This window comes from Dromiciops gliroides, chromosome 3 (assembly GCF_019393635.1).
Source record: "Dromiciops gliroides isolate mDroGli1 chromosome 3, mDroGli1.pri, whole genome shotgun sequence".
In the NCBI taxonomy this organism is placed as follows: domain Eukaryota; kingdom Metazoa; phylum Chordata; class Mammalia; order Microbiotheria; family Microbiotheriidae; genus Dromiciops; species Dromiciops gliroides.
The window spans coordinates 597,269,895-597,287,237 of record NC_057863.1 but is presented as its reverse complement, the minus strand read 5'-3'; the positions used below and the strand labels follow the sequence as shown (position 1 = coordinate 597,287,237).

Below are 17,343 nucleotides of genomic sequence, written 5' to 3'. Positions count from 1 at the left end.
AGCTATGAGCAAGCACACTGCTTTAGATTCCAATCTACTGGGCCCCCATGGGTAAGAAGATTGACATTGTGTTATGAGAGGTCTTTTCACTTCTAATATTCTCAGTTCTAAGTCCTCGAGTTCTTCAACTCTGTCTTCTCTGTTCTCAGCACCCCCTCAACTCTGATGTTCTCGATTCTAAGGTCCCTCTTGGTTCTGATAATCCATGTTCCATTCCGTGTTCTATTCCCCCTCTTTTTTATGTGGTTTTTTTTTTCAATTTAAAATTTTAATTTTTCTCAATTACATGTAAAGATATTTTTTGAGTTCCAAATTTTTCTCCCACCCTCCCTTCCCTCCCCAATCCTGAGGCCAGCAAGCAATTTGATATAGGTTATACATTACTATTATGGTGAACCTATTTCCACATTAATCAGAACAAAAGGTGAAAAAAAGCAAGAAAGAATAAACAAGAACAAGAAGAAAAAAAGCAACAACCAAAGTGCAAATAGTCTGCTTTATTCCCCCTCTTTGACATTGTGCATTCTCTATCTTCTAGCACTGACATATCTTTTAGAATGCAGGCTCTGACATAGTGTGTTCTTTGTTTTCAAGTTCTTATCGGGTGCCCAAATCTCTGTTTCAAGGTCCCGCTCTGACATTCTGTGTTCTAAGGCCCCCCCCACCCCCATCTCTGACATCCTATGGCTCATGACCTCTCTCTGAAGTCTCAGCCCCTTCAGCAGTAGCTCTCCATTTTAGCTAATCTGATTAGCTAATTCCTGCTGAGATGTTAATGGTTCACCGGGGGTTGCTAGAGTCCCCAGGTGAGATAGCTGTACGGGGGACCTCCCGTCCTTCAGTGCTGAATGCAGGAGGTCTCAGATGCTGTGGGACTCCCGGCAGGGAGAGGCATTTGGGATATTGAGGAATGGGTCCTCTTTCCTAACCCTCACCTCCACACCCAGCCCCCCCCCTCTTCCTTCAGAATTAACCTCAGTGGCCTTTGGCCAAGCAGTGTTTCATTAAAGCTGTAAAACCCTGGGCTTCTCTGTTCCCACCTCCCCCTCCTCCCTCTTCCCCCTGCAGCATCTCATTCCAGCCAGGAAAACTGCCTGATGCGCTGGTTTCTCAGAGGTATTTTTATGCCTCTAGTTTTCTGAAATGGGCAGGAAACAGGAAAGGATAAAGCCGGCACCCGTTAATTAAATCCCAGTGTGGTTGATGCTTCCAAGGTAGACCATCTAAACTCTGTAGATTAGCCTCCAAGAGTTTCCATGGGCTGGGCACTCTTCTCCTTTCTGAAGGTGAAAGCATTTCCCCACCTTTGTGTCGTTGCTCACGTCATCTCCTTGACCTTTCCCCCTTGTCTAAACCCTGCCCTGCTCTTCTCTGCCCTGTCCTCTTCTGTTTCCAAACCCAGAGCATTTAATTGGGAATCAGGAGACCGGGAATCAAATCCTGCCTCAGAGACCCTGTGAGACCTTAGTCGAGTCCCAAGCTATGAGGGCCTCAGTTTCCTCATCTGTAAATTGAGGGGGTTGAATTGGACCAGATGATCTCTGAGGTCCTTTGTAGTTCTAAATCCTATGATCCTAAACTCTCTTAATTGCATGATCCCATGAAAAGTCCCTCTTTGTCACTGGAAGGGTATATAACCACAGAGATAGCTGGGGCCCCGCTCATCACCCGCATTATATACCTTTAGTCTTTGGGGAAAGCTGTCATGGTTTAAGGTTTCCTTTTAAATGCAAAGATCACCAAGAGGGGGTCACAATTGAATCTTGTGAAGCTCTGAGTACTTTCTTCTTAGAATGTTTCCCCTTGGATTAAAAACTTTTCAGTGGCTCCTGTTGTTTGCAAAATCGATCCCAGTTCCTTGGCCTGGCATCAAAGGCCTTCCCATAAATTTGCCTCTGACCTACCTTGCCAGCCTTCTGTTCACTACACTCAAGGCACCCCTTCTACCTAGACTGTTTACTGGGCAGGCACCAATGATTTCCTCTGCCCAAGTCTTTGTTTATACCATTCCCTTAGGCTGGAATGCCCTTTTGCAATCTTCATCTTTCTTAGGGGTAGCTCAGGTTCACAGGTGAGAGACAACAGTTGGCAGGAAGAAGATCTGTGGATCTTAGTGGACTCCAAGCTTATTAGGAAGCCAACAGTGTGATCAGGCAGCCAGATCAGCTAAGGTGATTTTGGGTTTCACTAGAAGAAGTGCTGCTTCTAAGGCTAGAGAAATTTCATGGATTTAGTTCCAGAAGGAACCTCAGAGGCCAGCTAATCCAAACCCTTCATTTTATAGATGAGGAAACTGAGCACAAAAAGGTTTAGTGACTTGCCTAAGGTCAAATAGGTAATAAGTGGAAGAAAAGATAGGTCCCTCTTTCCTTCCTTCCTTCCTTCCTTCCTTCCTTCCTTCCTTCCTTCCTTCCTTCCTTCCTTCCTTCCTTCCTTCCTTCCTTCCTTCCTTCCTTCCTTCCTTCCTTCCTCCCTTCCTCCCTTCTTTCCTTCATCCTGCTAATTACAAATCTAACAGTATTTCTGTCGCATCATGCTACATTGATAGACCCTCTCACCTCTACCTTAGCCAGACTCCTTAGGCAACTAGGTAGTGACACAGTGAGGGAGCAAAAATGCTGAACTTGGTGTTGGGAAAACCCAAGTTCAAATTTTGCCTCAGACATTTACTAGCTGTGTGACCCTGGGCAAGTTACGCAACTTCTGTGTGTCTTGATTTCTTCAATTGTAAAATAGGGGCAATAGCACCTACTTCACAAGTTGGTTGTGAGGATCAGATGAAATGACTGATGTAGAAGGCTTTGCAAACCTTAAAGCTCTGTATTAATGCTAGTTATTACTGTTATTAATATTATGTTCAATTATGGAGTCGTGGCTGGGTGAGGTGGAAAGATCATTTGCCCTGTGGTTAGGAGAGCCCTGAGTTCATACCTTGCTACAGATACTTGGTAGTTACATGACCAATAAGTAAATCCTTTAACCTCGATTTCCTCAATGGTGAAATGGGGATACAATATTCCTCTTAGGCAGCACCTACCTCAAATGAGATCAGGTGTATAAAACTCTTTGCAAACCTTAAGCAACATATAAATTCAATTCCCTTTCCTTGTCTAAATATATGAGCCTAAAAGTCAGTTATTATTTTAGGAAGGACATTGACAAACTGGAGCATATTCAGAGGAGACTGGGACAGATGGCGAGAGGACTGGAGATTTTGCCATAAAAGGACTGGTTGAAGGAATTGGATAAGGAAACATGGAAAAGGGGAACGACAGAAGGCCAGGTGGGGGAAGGGGCATCACATAGATGAAGGGCTGTCAAGTGGAACAGGGATAAGATTTGCTTTGATTGGTCCCAGAGGGCAGAGCCGGGAGCAATGTGTGGAAGCTACAAAGAGGTAGATTTAGGTTTGAAGAAAGGAAAAAAAAACAAAAAACCTCTTAATAATCAGAGCTGGTCTAAAGCAGATTGAGTTGAATTCAATTGACTTGACTCAATATTAAATCAACAAGCATTTGTGAAGCACCTACTATGTGTCAAACACTGTGGTTGGACTGGAGATATCAAGATAAAATGAGAGTTCCCTGCCCTCAGGGAGTTTGTGTTCTAATGGAGGAGGCAGGATATATATATATGTATGTGTGTGTGTATGTATGTGTGTATAATGTCTATATCTAGACACATGCATGTGTATGTGTATATATCCATGTTGTATATGCACATATGCATGTTATATGTGTATATATATATGTGAAATACATAGCAGAATAATAGAATCAGAATTTGAGAGTTGGAAGGAACCACTAGTCCAACCCACAAACAAAGGAATCTCCATTATAATATACAAAATAAGTGGTTGTCTATCTTCTGTTTGAAGATGTTCTAGGAGGGGTACTATCACTTCTTGAGGCAGCCCATTGCCCTTTTGGATGGCTTTCCTTATTTGGAATTTTTCCTGACATGGAGCTCAAATTGTTCCTTTCTAGCTTTCAATCATGACCTCTGACATCTGTAGTTTGGGACCAAACAGGTCAAGCCTAATCTCCTTCCCAGGTGACAACCCTTGGGATCCTTGAACACATCTATCAAATCCTGCCATCCCCACCCTCACTCTTCTCCAGATGAAACATCCCCGTTCCCTTCAACCAATCATCCTATGTCATGGACTCAAGGTCCTTCATCATCCTTGTTTCCTCTCCCTGGAAAGTCTCCAGCCTATCAATATTCTTCTTAAACTATGGTGCCCAGAGTGGCAGCCAGCACTCCAGATGGTCCAGTGAGGCAGAGTACAGTGGAATAATGATCAGTTTCCTATTCCTGGAAGCCATACCTCCCAAGACATTCAATATTTTTGTTTCCGCATTGCATTGCTGCTTCACATTGAGCTTGCAGTCCACTGAGTGTGCCCCTTCCCACCAATATCTTTTTTTTTCTTTTTTTTTTTTTCAGGGCAATGGGGGTTAAGTGACTTGCCCAAGGTCACGCAACTAGTAAGTGTCAAGTGTCTGAGGCCAGATTTGAACTCAGGAACTCCTGAATCCAGGGCCGGTGCTTTATCCACTGCGCCACCTAGCCGCCTCCCACCAATATCTTTTTCAGAACAACTGCTGCCTAACTAAGCCTCCCCATCTTATATTTGTGAAATGGACTTTTGGGGTACTCAAGTTCGATTCTTTACATTTATCCCTATTGAAATTCATCTTATTAGATGCAGCCCAATGACCTAGCCTGTCAATAGTCTTTGGGGATCACCCTGTCATGCAGTGGGTTAATTAATCCTCTCATTTTTGTGTCTTCCACTAATTTGATGAGTGTGCCATCTATACCTTTATCCAAGTCATTGATCAAAATGTTAAATAGCACAAGATCAAGCATAGTTCTCAGGAGTATTCCATTAGAGACTCCCTACACACTTGCATTAAACTATTAGCAATTACTCTTTGAGTTTATCTATAGAAAATGGATACAAGAATAACACGGCCTCTGTGCTACTCTCCTAATTTGCTCTCCTACTCTCAGGTTGGGTTCCCAGAAGGTGGCTACTACCTTAGGGTGGAGGATTATATTTCTGTGGGGCTGCACTCTGAACATTACAGCTCACAGGCCCCCATTAGTGTACTCTCCATGAATAATTATGCCAGTAAGCACAATTAGCATTTATACAAATGGTAAAGTAAGAACAACAGTTATAAAACATTTCTTTCATAAACCCTTCATAAAGCATATGTGTACACACTTCCATACAGTATCCAAAGGAAAAATGGAATCAGGTTGAGACTACAATGGTAGTTAGGCACATGTGTAGGATATGCTTGTGGCAAAGACAATTCACAGTTCTTGATGTTGGAAGTTAGAAGGCTTAGGTGTCCCTTTTCTCTTTGTAGAATCCTTCTGCAGATTCCCTGAAGTGTAGCATATCTCTTCTGGAATAAATGTCTTCACTGGGCACCCAGGGTCTGTTCTTCTCTTCTTTATTTCCAGGGGACATGCTTCTTGAACCTGTCTCCTTTCTCAGGTGACTGCCTCTCTCTGTGTCTGTCTGAAGTGTACATCTGTGCTTCTCACTGGATGCAATATATCTTACTGGCCCAATAGTTCCCCTTAGAAGTTTCATGGACAAAATGGTGGTCGAGGGGAGGAGAAAAAAAAAGACCTTTCTTCTCTGTGGCTGGAGTCTCCTCCACAGGTTGCTCTTTGACTTGTAATATCTTCACATTTTGACTTCTGAAATTCATCCAGGTCTTAGCTACTTAAAACCTTAAGAGAGGGGCAGCTAGGTGGCGCAGTGGATAGAGCACTGGACCTGGAGTCAGGAGGACCTGAGTTCAAATCTGGCCTCAGACACTTGACACTTACTAGCTGTGTGACCCTGGGCAAGTCACTTAACCCCAATTGCCTCACCAAAAAAAACCAAACAAACAAAAACCTTAAGAGAGGGGCAGCTAGGTGGTGCAGTTGATAGAGCACTGGCCCTGGAGTCAGGAGGACCTGAGTTCAAATCCGACCTCAGACACTTAACAATTACTAGCTGTGTGACCCTAGGCAAGTCACTTAACCCCAATTGCCACACAAAAAAACCAAACCAAAACAAACAAACAAAAAACCTTAAGAGACATGGCTAGGAGCAGCTAGATGGTACAGTGATAAAGCACTGTCCCTGGATCCAGGAGGACCTGAGTTCAAATCCGGCCTCAGTCACTTGACACTTACTAGTTGTGTGACCCTGAGCAAGTCACTTAACCCTCATTGCCCTGGAAAAAAAGAGAGAGTGTGAGAGAGAGAGAGAGAGAGAGAGAGAGAGAGCTAATTTGCTTGCTTAGTCAGTAGAGTTGTTCCTTTCTTGACTCAATCAGAGAAGTATTAGCACTTCACAAAGGGATGAGCCCTATAAAATATAGATATATTACATATATATGCATGCACATATATTATCAATTTAATATTTCATTAATGCCTTATGGTTATATTTCTTTTTCTTTTCTTTTTTTTTGCAGGGCAATGAGGGTTAAGTGACTTGCCCAGGGTCACACAGCTAGTAAGGGTCAAGTGTCTGAGGCCAGATTTGAACTCAGGTCCTCCTGAATCTAGGGCCAGTGTTTTATCCACTGTGCCACCTAGCTGCCCCCACTTATGATTATACTTCAAAGCTTCTCTGTTTATATCAACTGAGATGTAGCGGTGGGGGGGGGGGACATTCCCTGCCTTTCACAGGATAGTATTGAAAAGGAAAGTTCTATCATCTAGGGGGACCAGGAGGGGACAGTACCCAAGATGAGTCTTGAAGGGTACCAGGGACTCCAAGAGGTGGTAGCAAAGAAGGAGAGCATTGAAGGCAGGGAGGAACAGTGTACAAAGGCACAGAGATGGGGCATATTAGTGTTATGTGTGAAGAACAGCAAGAATACCAGTTTGTACCATAGAGGGCAGGGAGGAGAGTAATGTGTAATCAAGTTGGAATGGAAGGATAGGACGAGGAATAAAAGGCTTTACCTGTCAAATAGAGGCATTCATATTTGATCTTAGAGATAATAGAGAACCATTGTACTTTATTCGGTAGCAAAGTGATATAGACAGAGTTATGCTTTAGGAAAATCTCTTTGGAAGTTGAGTGGAGGATGGATTGGAGTAGGGAGAGATTTGAGTCAGGGAGACTAAATAGGAAGGTATTATAGTCTAGGCAAGAAGTGATAAGGTTGGTTGTCAGTGGAGAGGAGGGGACTGATTCAAAAGATATTGTAGAGGTGGAAAAAACCAGATTTGGCAGGTGTCTGGATGTGTTAAGCCAGTGAAAATGAAGAGCTGAGGATGACTCTGACATTGAGAGTCTGGATGCTTGAAAAGATAGTGATTTTGTTAGAGACAGAGACCCTCGAAAGAAGAATAGGTTTAAGGTAAAAGATAAGAAGTTCTGTTTTGGACGCACCGTGTTTGAAATACCTAAGGGACATCCAGTCCAAGATTCCCGACAGGAAATTGATTCAGGACTGGATCTAGGGAGAGAGACTAGGGGTGTGTGTGTGTGTGTGTGTGTGTGTGTGTGTGTGTGTGTGTGTGATCTGCATAGAGAAGATAATTAAACCCACGGAGCTAAAATGAAAGGATACAGCGAGGAGAAGTGAGAGGACCCAGAACAACCCCTTGGCCAGTTAGGAATCATGAAATGGAGTTTCTAACTAAGAAGCCCGAGGAGTCATAAGAGACATCAGTGTTACAAAAACCCAGAGAGGAAATAGGATCAAGGATGAGAGAATGATTAACTACGTCCAATACTGCAGAGAGGCTAAGAAGGATGAACACAGAAAAAGTCATCAGTTTTGGCAATTGGTAACTTTCAAGAGAACACTTTCATTTTAGTGATAAGATTGAAATTCTGATTATAGAGGGCTTAGAAGAGAATGAGAGGAAGGGAAGTGGAGGCATTGAGTGTGGACAGAGAATTGAATTGGCAGGAATTGTGTCAAATGAGGCTGATTGTTTCCAGTTCGGCTCAAGCCCAGTAATGAAGCACTATAAATAGAAATGGGACTCAGAACAAACCCAGAGGAGGCTTTAAGCAAAGAGACCAAATACAACGGCTCGAATCACCAAGAAGAGGGAAAGAAGCCGGGCAAAATAGAGAGAGCAGCACAACATGCAGAAACAGAGCTGCCCTAGGAGCCAGGAGACATACGTGGGAGGATTCTGACCCTGTCATCTATGTGTTACTGTGTGACCTTGGATAAATCACTCACTTCACCTGGAGCCCCAGCCTCCTCCTCTAAATGGCTATTTTCATAGATTGTTAGAGTTGAAATGAACTCGGATGAACCAGGAAGGGCCCTGTGACTAAGTTAGCCCCAGACCTTAGATATTATTGATCTGTAGTCAGCTTCCAAACAAATCCAAAGGACCTCACTTTGCCACCAGGGCTTTCATCTTTCTTTTTACTAAAGTCCCCTGATTTCTGAAGTCCCACATCAGGCCTTTGGGCCCCTGACATCTTTCAGGGTGCTGTAGCTGGCTTGGCTACCTGGGTTCAGAGATCAGCAGTACTGAATCTCTAATGACCTTTGCCCTCCTACTGCCACTACCACCATCCCTAGGTGCCTGGTCCTGTTATAGAATAGCATCTCAGAATGAGAAGAGATCTAATGCCTGAGCAGGGCAACACTCTACAGTGGTATGTTAAGGCCTCTCAGGGACACCCTTAAGGTAATAGGGTAACAATGTGTGTCAAATACTTGCTATATCAGAAGTGCAATCTGGGAAGTTCCTTCCTTCCTTCTTTTTCTTCTACTTTTTCTATTTATTATTTTTTTATAACATTCTTTTTTATTGAGTTCCAAATTCTCTCTCTCTCTCTCTCTCTCTCATGCGAGTGTACACACACACACACACACACACACACACACACACACACACACACATCCTTCCTTCAACCACTGAGAAGGCAAGCAATATGATATCAAGTATTCATGGGAAATCATGCAAAATATATTTCCATATTAACCATATTGTCAAAAAAGCAAGAAAAACAAAATGAAAAAAATTATACTTTAACTTGTACTCAGAGTTCATCAATTCTCTCTCTGTAGGTGAATAGCATTTTTTAACATGAGTCCTTTAAAATTATCTTGAATCATTGTATTGATAAGAGTAGCTAAGTCTTTCACAATTGATCTTCATTACAATGTTGCTGTCACTATATACAATGTTCTCCTAGTTCTGCTCACTTCATTCTGCATCAGTTCATAGAAGTCTTCCCAGGTTTTTCTGAAACTACCTGGCTCATTATTTCTTTTTTTATCTTAAAAGTATTTTATTATTTTCTAGTTACACATAGAGATAGTTTTCAACATTTTTTTTTTGGTGAGGCAATTGGGGTTAAGTGACTTGCCTAGGGTCACACAGTTAGTAATTGTAAAGTGTCCGAGGTCAGATTTGAACTCAGGTCCTCCTGAATCCAGGGCCAGTGCTCTATCCACTGTGCCACCTAGCTGCCCTTCAACATTTGTTTTTATAAGATTTCTAGTTCCAAATTTTTCTCCCTCTCTCCCTTCCCTCCCCCTCCCCAAGACAGCAAGCAATCTTATATAGATTATATATGCACAATCACATTAAGCATATTTCTGCATTAGTCATGTTGTGAAAGAAGAATCAGAACAAAAGGGAAAAACCTCAAAAAAACCCCAAACAAACAAAACCAAAACCAAGTAGAAATGGTATGGTTCAATCTGCATCTAGATTCTACAGTTGTTTTTTTCTGAATTTGGAGTGGTTCATCATTTCTAATAGCACAATAACATTCTATCACAATCATATGCCACAACTCGTTCATCCATTCCCGAACTGATGCTCATCCCCTGGATTCCAATATTTTTTGCCACTGGGAAGTTTCTGAAATGCCTTTTCCCCCACAGACTCAACACCTAATGGAAAACTGCTATGAGAAGAGATATTTATTAAGCATTGCCCTAGGTTATGACACAACACACTTTCCCCAGCTGACTTTTTTTTTTTTTTGCTAGACAGACCATCAGGGAGAACACAGAGGGACATATCTATGGAACCATAGACAAAATAGACCCATACTCTGACCAAACCCCATTAGGGGTTACCAGTTACTTGGGTGGGTCTGATTCTCATTTTATGAAAAATTAAAATCACCCAAAGATGCCAAGATTCTGGAAAGGCAGAATAATGACCTACTAACAGCTGATAAATGTCCTTTCTCCCCTTTAAATGCCTCAAATATATGCTGCCTTTGCAAGCCAGAGACAGCTGAGTAATGCAGCACAGTCATAGGCAGCTCAGCAGTTGTCCAGCCTTGGTGCTGACTCAACCAGCTACTTCTGAATTTGCTGCAATCCCAGCGATACTGCTGATCCACAGTGTGCTTTCACAAATGTTAGCATTCTCTCCTTCAGTGTGAAGACCTCTACCTATTATTATCAGTGTCATCATCATCAGATTATTAATAACTTTAGCATCTATTCCCTCTTTTCCTTTGACTCATTACATTGAAATACTTCAGAGTGTGTTTTAAGTATTAATCTATGAGGGAAAAGAGAATATACAAAAGCAAGCACAAGAAAGAAACAAGCAATTGTTGAATGCCCACTCTGTACCAGGCATTGTGCTGAGCACTTTAACAAATATTATCTCATTTGATCCTCACAACAACCCTGTTATTATTATCATCTCCATCTTACAGCTGAAGAAACTGAGATGGACACAGGTTAAGTGACTTGCCCAAGGTCACACAGTAAGTGCGTGAGGCCAGATTTGAACTCAGGTTTTTCCAACTCCAGACCTGACACTCTATCCACTGTGCCATCGAGCTGCCTCTCTACAAGTTACCTCCAAAGTTCAAAACAGATTTCCCCTTTCTTTACAGAGCCCTAGGTACCTGGGTCTGCTAAGAGACTCAATGTTTCCCCTCAATTCTCTTTTCAAGCATTCTATCTAGTGCCTTTCAGTCTCCCTGCTCTCTTGTAGACTCAATTTGCCTTCCTGAATAGCAACATGTTTTAAAGTACTTCAAGGATTCTTGAATGAAGGCTCCTTCTGGGACACTGATCACAGTCCTTGACATCCTTATAGCACTCAGAAGTTTATGAAACACTTTATAAGTGCTGATTGGGAGAATCCAAAGCAGAAATTTCATAGCTCTTGACCACTGGAAACTTGACTTCAAAGGCAGAGAGCAGAGGGGAAATTGGTGGAAGACTCTCCTTGCTTGGGATTGCCTTTTCTCCTCCTGAATCTGCCCCCTGGCTCTCGACTTGAAAACTATGCCTCAGCTGTTATCTCATCTTGCAACTTCCCTCAGTGCCTGGAAGCTTCTCAGCCCAGAACAGCCAATGATCCTCCTTGACTTCTCAATCTGGACTCTCCCTCCCAACTTCCCTCAGTGCCTGGAAGCTTCTCAGCCCAGAACATCCAATGATCCTCCTTGACTTCTCAATCTGGACTCTGCCTCCCCTGGTGAGCCAGCCTTGATTCCTCTCCCAGCTTGCCCCTGACTTTCTGGATTTCAATTCCATGCCCCCATGCTACTTTGATATCTCTTGTTGTTGTTTGTTCTTTGTTCTCGAAGAGGACCATAACAGATGTCACCCTCCCTCTACTCCACATGAGAGTTCAGAGCTATTCTGGTTGGGAAAATGACTTAGCTAATGCAAATGGTAGGAAGTTCCCGCCAGGGACAAGACACCAAATAGAAGAGCATTGGCATCAAGATCTAGCAAGTCATGGAGCATATCCAGAAACACCATGGTCGCAGAAGAAACAGTGGGTGAGCCCCAGAGCACCACTGGCTGCCTTGAGAAGGTATGCAGATTCCTTCAAGGAGGTTTTGTGGACTCCTGCATTAAGTTACCCCTGCTGGCCATCTGAGCTTGGCCAGTTTGAACAGAGACCGAGAACTTATGTGTTTAAACTATGCTATATTCTGTATTGTTGTTGTCCTTCATTCTCTCTCTCTTTTTTTTTTTTTGGTGAGGCAATTGGGGTTAAGTGACTTGCCTAGGGTCACACAGCTAGTAAGTGTTAAGTGTCTGGGGCTGGATTTGAACTCAGGTACTCCTGACTCCAGGGCCGGTGCTCTATCCACTGCACCACCTAGCTGCCCCTGCGCCACCTAGCTGCCCCGTCCTTCATTCTCAAAGAGGACCATTGACATCAGAGTGATGTCATGACTTGCAATGAATTGGATTTAAGTGAGGAAGGGCTATGTAAAGTCGCCAGCCTCACTTTCTCCTTGGAAGCCATCTGGGTCCAGTGGCAAGATACATTATCAGGATGACTGGAGATGTCCCCAGATGTTTAAGGCAATTGGAATTAAGTGACTTGTCCAGGTCACAAAGTATCTGAATTCAAATTTGAACTCAGGCCCTCCCAACTTCAGGGCCAGTGTTCTATCCACTGTATCACCTAGCTGCCCCCTTATTCTATATATTATATTCTCATTGGGGGTAGCCTGCAGCTAGGAGGAGTTTTAGATACACAGTTGCAAGGTAGGTGTTCTAGCAAGTGTTGTCTCATTAGGCAACAATGTGACATATTAGAGAGAGTGCTAGATTTGGGGTCAAGAAGATCTGAGTTCAAATGTAGTTTTCATTCACTAGCTGTGTGACCCTGGGCAAGCAGTTCAACTTCTGTCAGCATCAGTTTCCTCAGTTGTAAAATGGAAATAACAAGTACCTACCTAGCAGGGTGGTTGTTATTGTTTATTTAATAATATTTTATTTTTTTCCCAATTACATGTAAAGACAATTTTCAACATTCTTTTTGGAAACATTTTGAGTTCCAATTTTTCCCCCTCCTCCTTTGCCTCCCCACTCCCCAAGACAGCAAGCAATCTGATATAGGTTATAGAGGGTGGGCCAAAAGTTATGAAGGGGTTTTGATATTTAATAACTCCTTTATTTTTGTTTTTCATTTGCAATACCATAGCATCATAGACAGTATATATGAAATGAATTTATATTACCTGTGAAAAAAACAAATCTCGTAAATGGTAAAAAAATAAAGAAAAATAATTTTCAAAAAGTTACTAAAATATTGTGACTTTTGGCCCATTCTGTATATGTACAACCATGTAAAATATATTTCTGTATTAGTCATGTTGTGAAAGAAGAAATAGAACAAAGGGGGGGGGAATGAAAGAAATCCTCCAAAAAGTGAAAATAGTTTGCTTCGATCTGTATTCAGACTCCATGGTTCTTTTTCTGGATGTGGGGAGCATTTTCCATCATGAGTCCTTTGGAATTGTCTTGGATCATTGCATTGCTGAGAAGAGCTAAGCCAGTCAGAGTTGATCATCACACCGCGTTATTGTGAAAAATGTTCTTCTGGTTCTGCTCACTTCATTTTGTATCAGTTTATGTAAGTCTTTCCAGGTGTTTTTTTTTTTTAATCTAACTCTAGCAGGGTTGTTGGGAGGATCACATGTGAGAATATTTGTAAAGCACTTAGCACAGTGCCTGGCATGTAGTAAGCACTATATGAATGCTTATTTTCTTATTCCTCTTCTTAATTCCTTTTATTAATTCTATACAAAGAGCACAGACATTATACCACATACAGTTAAGCATGTCTGTATGTTTTCATGGTTAATAGATTCCTATACCCTAGATTAAGGTTCAGTGAAATATAGCAGAGTCATGGCAGAGGTGGGTGAGGGTTTAGAGAAATTCTGGTTGGGAAAATACATATTGACCACACCCCTAGGCTAATGAAACAAGGGCAGGTCAACCAGACAGAAGAGCAGCTAGGGGAAAGAACGTCACCTACTTCCTGAGAGCTACAAAAAGCTTGGCACTTCTCTGGACTTCCCTTTAGAGTAGGGTGGGGTGCCTAACCACCTGGATGAGCATGGGATTTCTCAGGATCCAGTTATTTTGATTAGTGACCTTTGGGTTAATGCCTAGCAATGCCACCTTGTGGTTCAACTTTTTATCAGCACGAAGGAATAGCCCAGAGAAAGAGGGTGGTAGGTATGACAACAGCTGAAACAAGAACTAATAAATAGAAGTATGTATAGAATAATTATATATATGTATACATACACACATGCATACATGCTTACACATATATACACATATACCTATTTGTGTCTAATGGTAGCCATCTCTAGGACTGGGGAGGAGGGAAGAAAAAAAAGAAATTTACATATTTATATATTTAAAAGGAATAGCAAGTTGTATATAATAGATTTGCACTTTCATGTGTAATCATCTTTTTCATTATTCTATGTTATGGAAATGCTTGTTTTATTCCATAAACTAAAAAAAAAAGAAAACAGATGCTGTTATGACCTCATGGTATCAGTGATCCCAGGCATACATAGCACCCAATAATTAAAGAGCCTCAAAATATTGGCAAGCTATATAATAGCTCAAACAGAACTCAACAGTTTATACTCAGGAGATTCCCCCAGGGAATCTGCATTGGAAAAAGCCTCCTAAAAAGGAGGAGAAGGGAGTCCTGATGGAAGAAGGGATGAAAGGCCCCAAACCTTTGCACTGAGCACTGGGGAGAACAAATTCCAGATGGCAGAGAGGGAAAGGGGAGGTGGTGGAAGAGCCCAAACTCTTGGTATATACATAAGCACATGCAGTTATATTTTGCGGGACAATGAGGGTTAAGTGACTTGCCCGGGTCACACAGCTAGTGTCAAGTGTCTGAGGCTGGATTTGAACTCAGGATCTCCTGAATCCAGGGCTGGTGCTTTATCCACTGCACCACCCAACTGCTCCCAATACAGTTATATTTTAAGAATTCAAGATCATTTTTGGGGGCCCCTCTGGTAGCTGGCAGCAATCAGGAAATAGCTCCCATAAGACCTTGAGCTTGAGCCATGCTTTCAGGGCATTGTAAGAGGGAGAAATAATGAGGGAGCACCTTTCAGGCATAGTGTATGGACTGGACACACTTGGAGATGTCTGAATTGTCATAAGATTTAACTCGTTCTGCTTGGTCTGAGGATAGAACAAGGAACAATGGGTGGAGTTTGCAGAGTGGTAGATTACAATTGAATCTAAAGGAAAAATCTTCCTCAGAATCAGAGCTGGACAAAAGGTGAATGGGCTACTTTATAAAGTAGGAGGGCTCCCTCTCATTTGAAGTGTGTCTTCAACCTGAGGAGGAATGACCACATGGTAAGAATGTTGTAAAAATTCTCTCTCTCTCTCTGGCATTCAGGGTTAAGTGACTTGCCCAGGGTCACACAGCTAATAAGTATCTGACTTTGGATTTGAACCCAGGTTCCTCCTGACTCCAGGGCCAGAACTCCGTTCACTACATCACCTAGCTGCCCCCAAAGATACTCTTATTCAATTAATAATGTTTATTAGACACCAATTATGTGCAAGGATGGAAACTAACTGTGAGAGATAGAGAAAGGGACAGGATCTATAATTTCATTGGTATAAGGAATTTCCAGGTGAGGAAACTCCCTCCATCATTGCAGGTCTGAATCTTATTAGCCACTTCCAGTCTTAAAGCATCAACTAGAGCAAAGCTTCTTAAACCTATATATCTGGGATCATGGGAAAAAAAAAATTCTCAGGTGCAAAGGGCCCAGGAGTGAACTGGAGCACTGAGAGGTCAGGTCAGCTGCTCAGGGTCACAAGCCAGTATTTGAAACCAGGTGATCTTCCTGGCTTCCAGGCCAGTTCTCTATCTCTATGAGCCTCACTGGTCCTCTCTATAGTGCAGAGGAAAATGTAAAAAGTTCTGCCTTGAAGGGGTTACATTCTATTGGGGGAGTTTAGGCAGGGGTTAACCCGTGTTCTTGATTTTGGGGAGCGATGTGTCCAAGATCACACCGGGAGTCCTGTGAGAGTCCAAATCCTCTGGCTTTACAGGAGGCAGTGAGTGTTTGCTTCCACGCCACGGTTCTTCCCATGATTTCTCTCTTGCGCTCTGGATGTGTTTACCTCCATCTACACTTGGGCTTGACCCCTGGCTTGGTATTCTGCTTACCCATCCAGATCATTGTTTGGGTCTTGCCTTTTCCCCCTTCAGGCATCTTCCCTATGGTAGCTCTCTCTGATTCTAGCCTCTACCCTCTTCCAATCTCTTCCATCCTTCACATACCTTTCAAAATAATCTTTCCGAAGCACAGGGCAGATCATGTCAAGAACTGTCAATGTAGAAAAATAAAGACAATAGATTTAGAGCTGGAAGGGACCTCAAAGATCATCTTGTCCAACTATCAACTATGAAGAAACTGAGACCCGACACAATGCTTGGAGTCAGGAAGATCTGAGTGCAAATCTAGCCTCAGACACTGACTAGCTGTGTGACCCCAGGCAAGTCACTTTGCCCTGTTTGCCTCACTTTCCTCATCAGTCAAATGAGCTGGAGAAGGAAATGGTAAACCACTCTAGTACCTCTGCCAAGAAATTCCCAAATGCCTTAACAATGAGTCAGGCCAAAAAAAAAAAAAAAAGAGTCAGGCAAGACTGAAAAATGACTGAAACAACTAAAAATTGTATCCTCCAGCAGAATGCTGTAGGGTTCCTTCAGGGGAAGGATTTTTTCCTTTTTGTCATTGAATCCCTAGTTCCTAGTGCAATGCCTTATACAAGGTAGGAGGAGGGGGTTCATGAATGCTTGTTGAATGGAAGTAAATTGAATTCTAAGTGTGAGGCATTGAGCTAAGTAGTAGGGACACAAAGTCAGAAATGAAAAGTGGTCCAGTTTTATTAATTGCACCTTATCACCAACCCAGTCTTATCCTCATCAAGGGAAAAGATTTTACACCAGAAGGGAAACATGACATTGTACTAAAAGCATTGAGCCCCAGAACACTACAGAGGCTGCTCAGAAAAATGAGTAGTAATGGAAAAGAGTTTGTAATAGTTTTGTAATTCTTGCTTTCTCAAAGGGAGGAGAGATGGGAGAGACAGAGACAGAGACAGAGAGACAGAGACAGAGAAAGGGAGAGACGGTAGATCTGAAAATAAAATAAAAATTTTGGATTAAAAATAGTCATTCAAAAAAGGTTGGTCTAATCTTCTATACTGGAAGAACAAATGGCTAAAATATACATAGGGCAGCTAGATGGCACAGTGATAAAGCACCGGCCCTGGATTCAGGAGTACCTGAGTTCAAATCCGGCCTCAGACACTTGACACTTACTAGCTGTGTGACCCTGGGCAAATCACTTAACCCTCATTGCCCTGCAAAAACAAACAAACAAAAAACCCCAACAACAATAAAATATACATAGTACTCAGATTGTGAGATATTATGAAATAGGAGACACAAAGAATTAATTCACCAATATGTGCATTTAGGAAAGGTGTTGCAGGAGAATAGTGAGCTGGCCAAGCTTCACTAGAGGAAGAGACC

The 17,343-nt window shown here is 42.3% G+C and overlaps 1 pseudogene; it reads left to right on the top strand.

The window, feature by feature from the left end:
* Nucleotides 1-17,343, top strand: part of LOC122748125 — a 40,365-nt pseudogene that overhangs the window by 8,193 nt on the left and 14,829 nt on the right.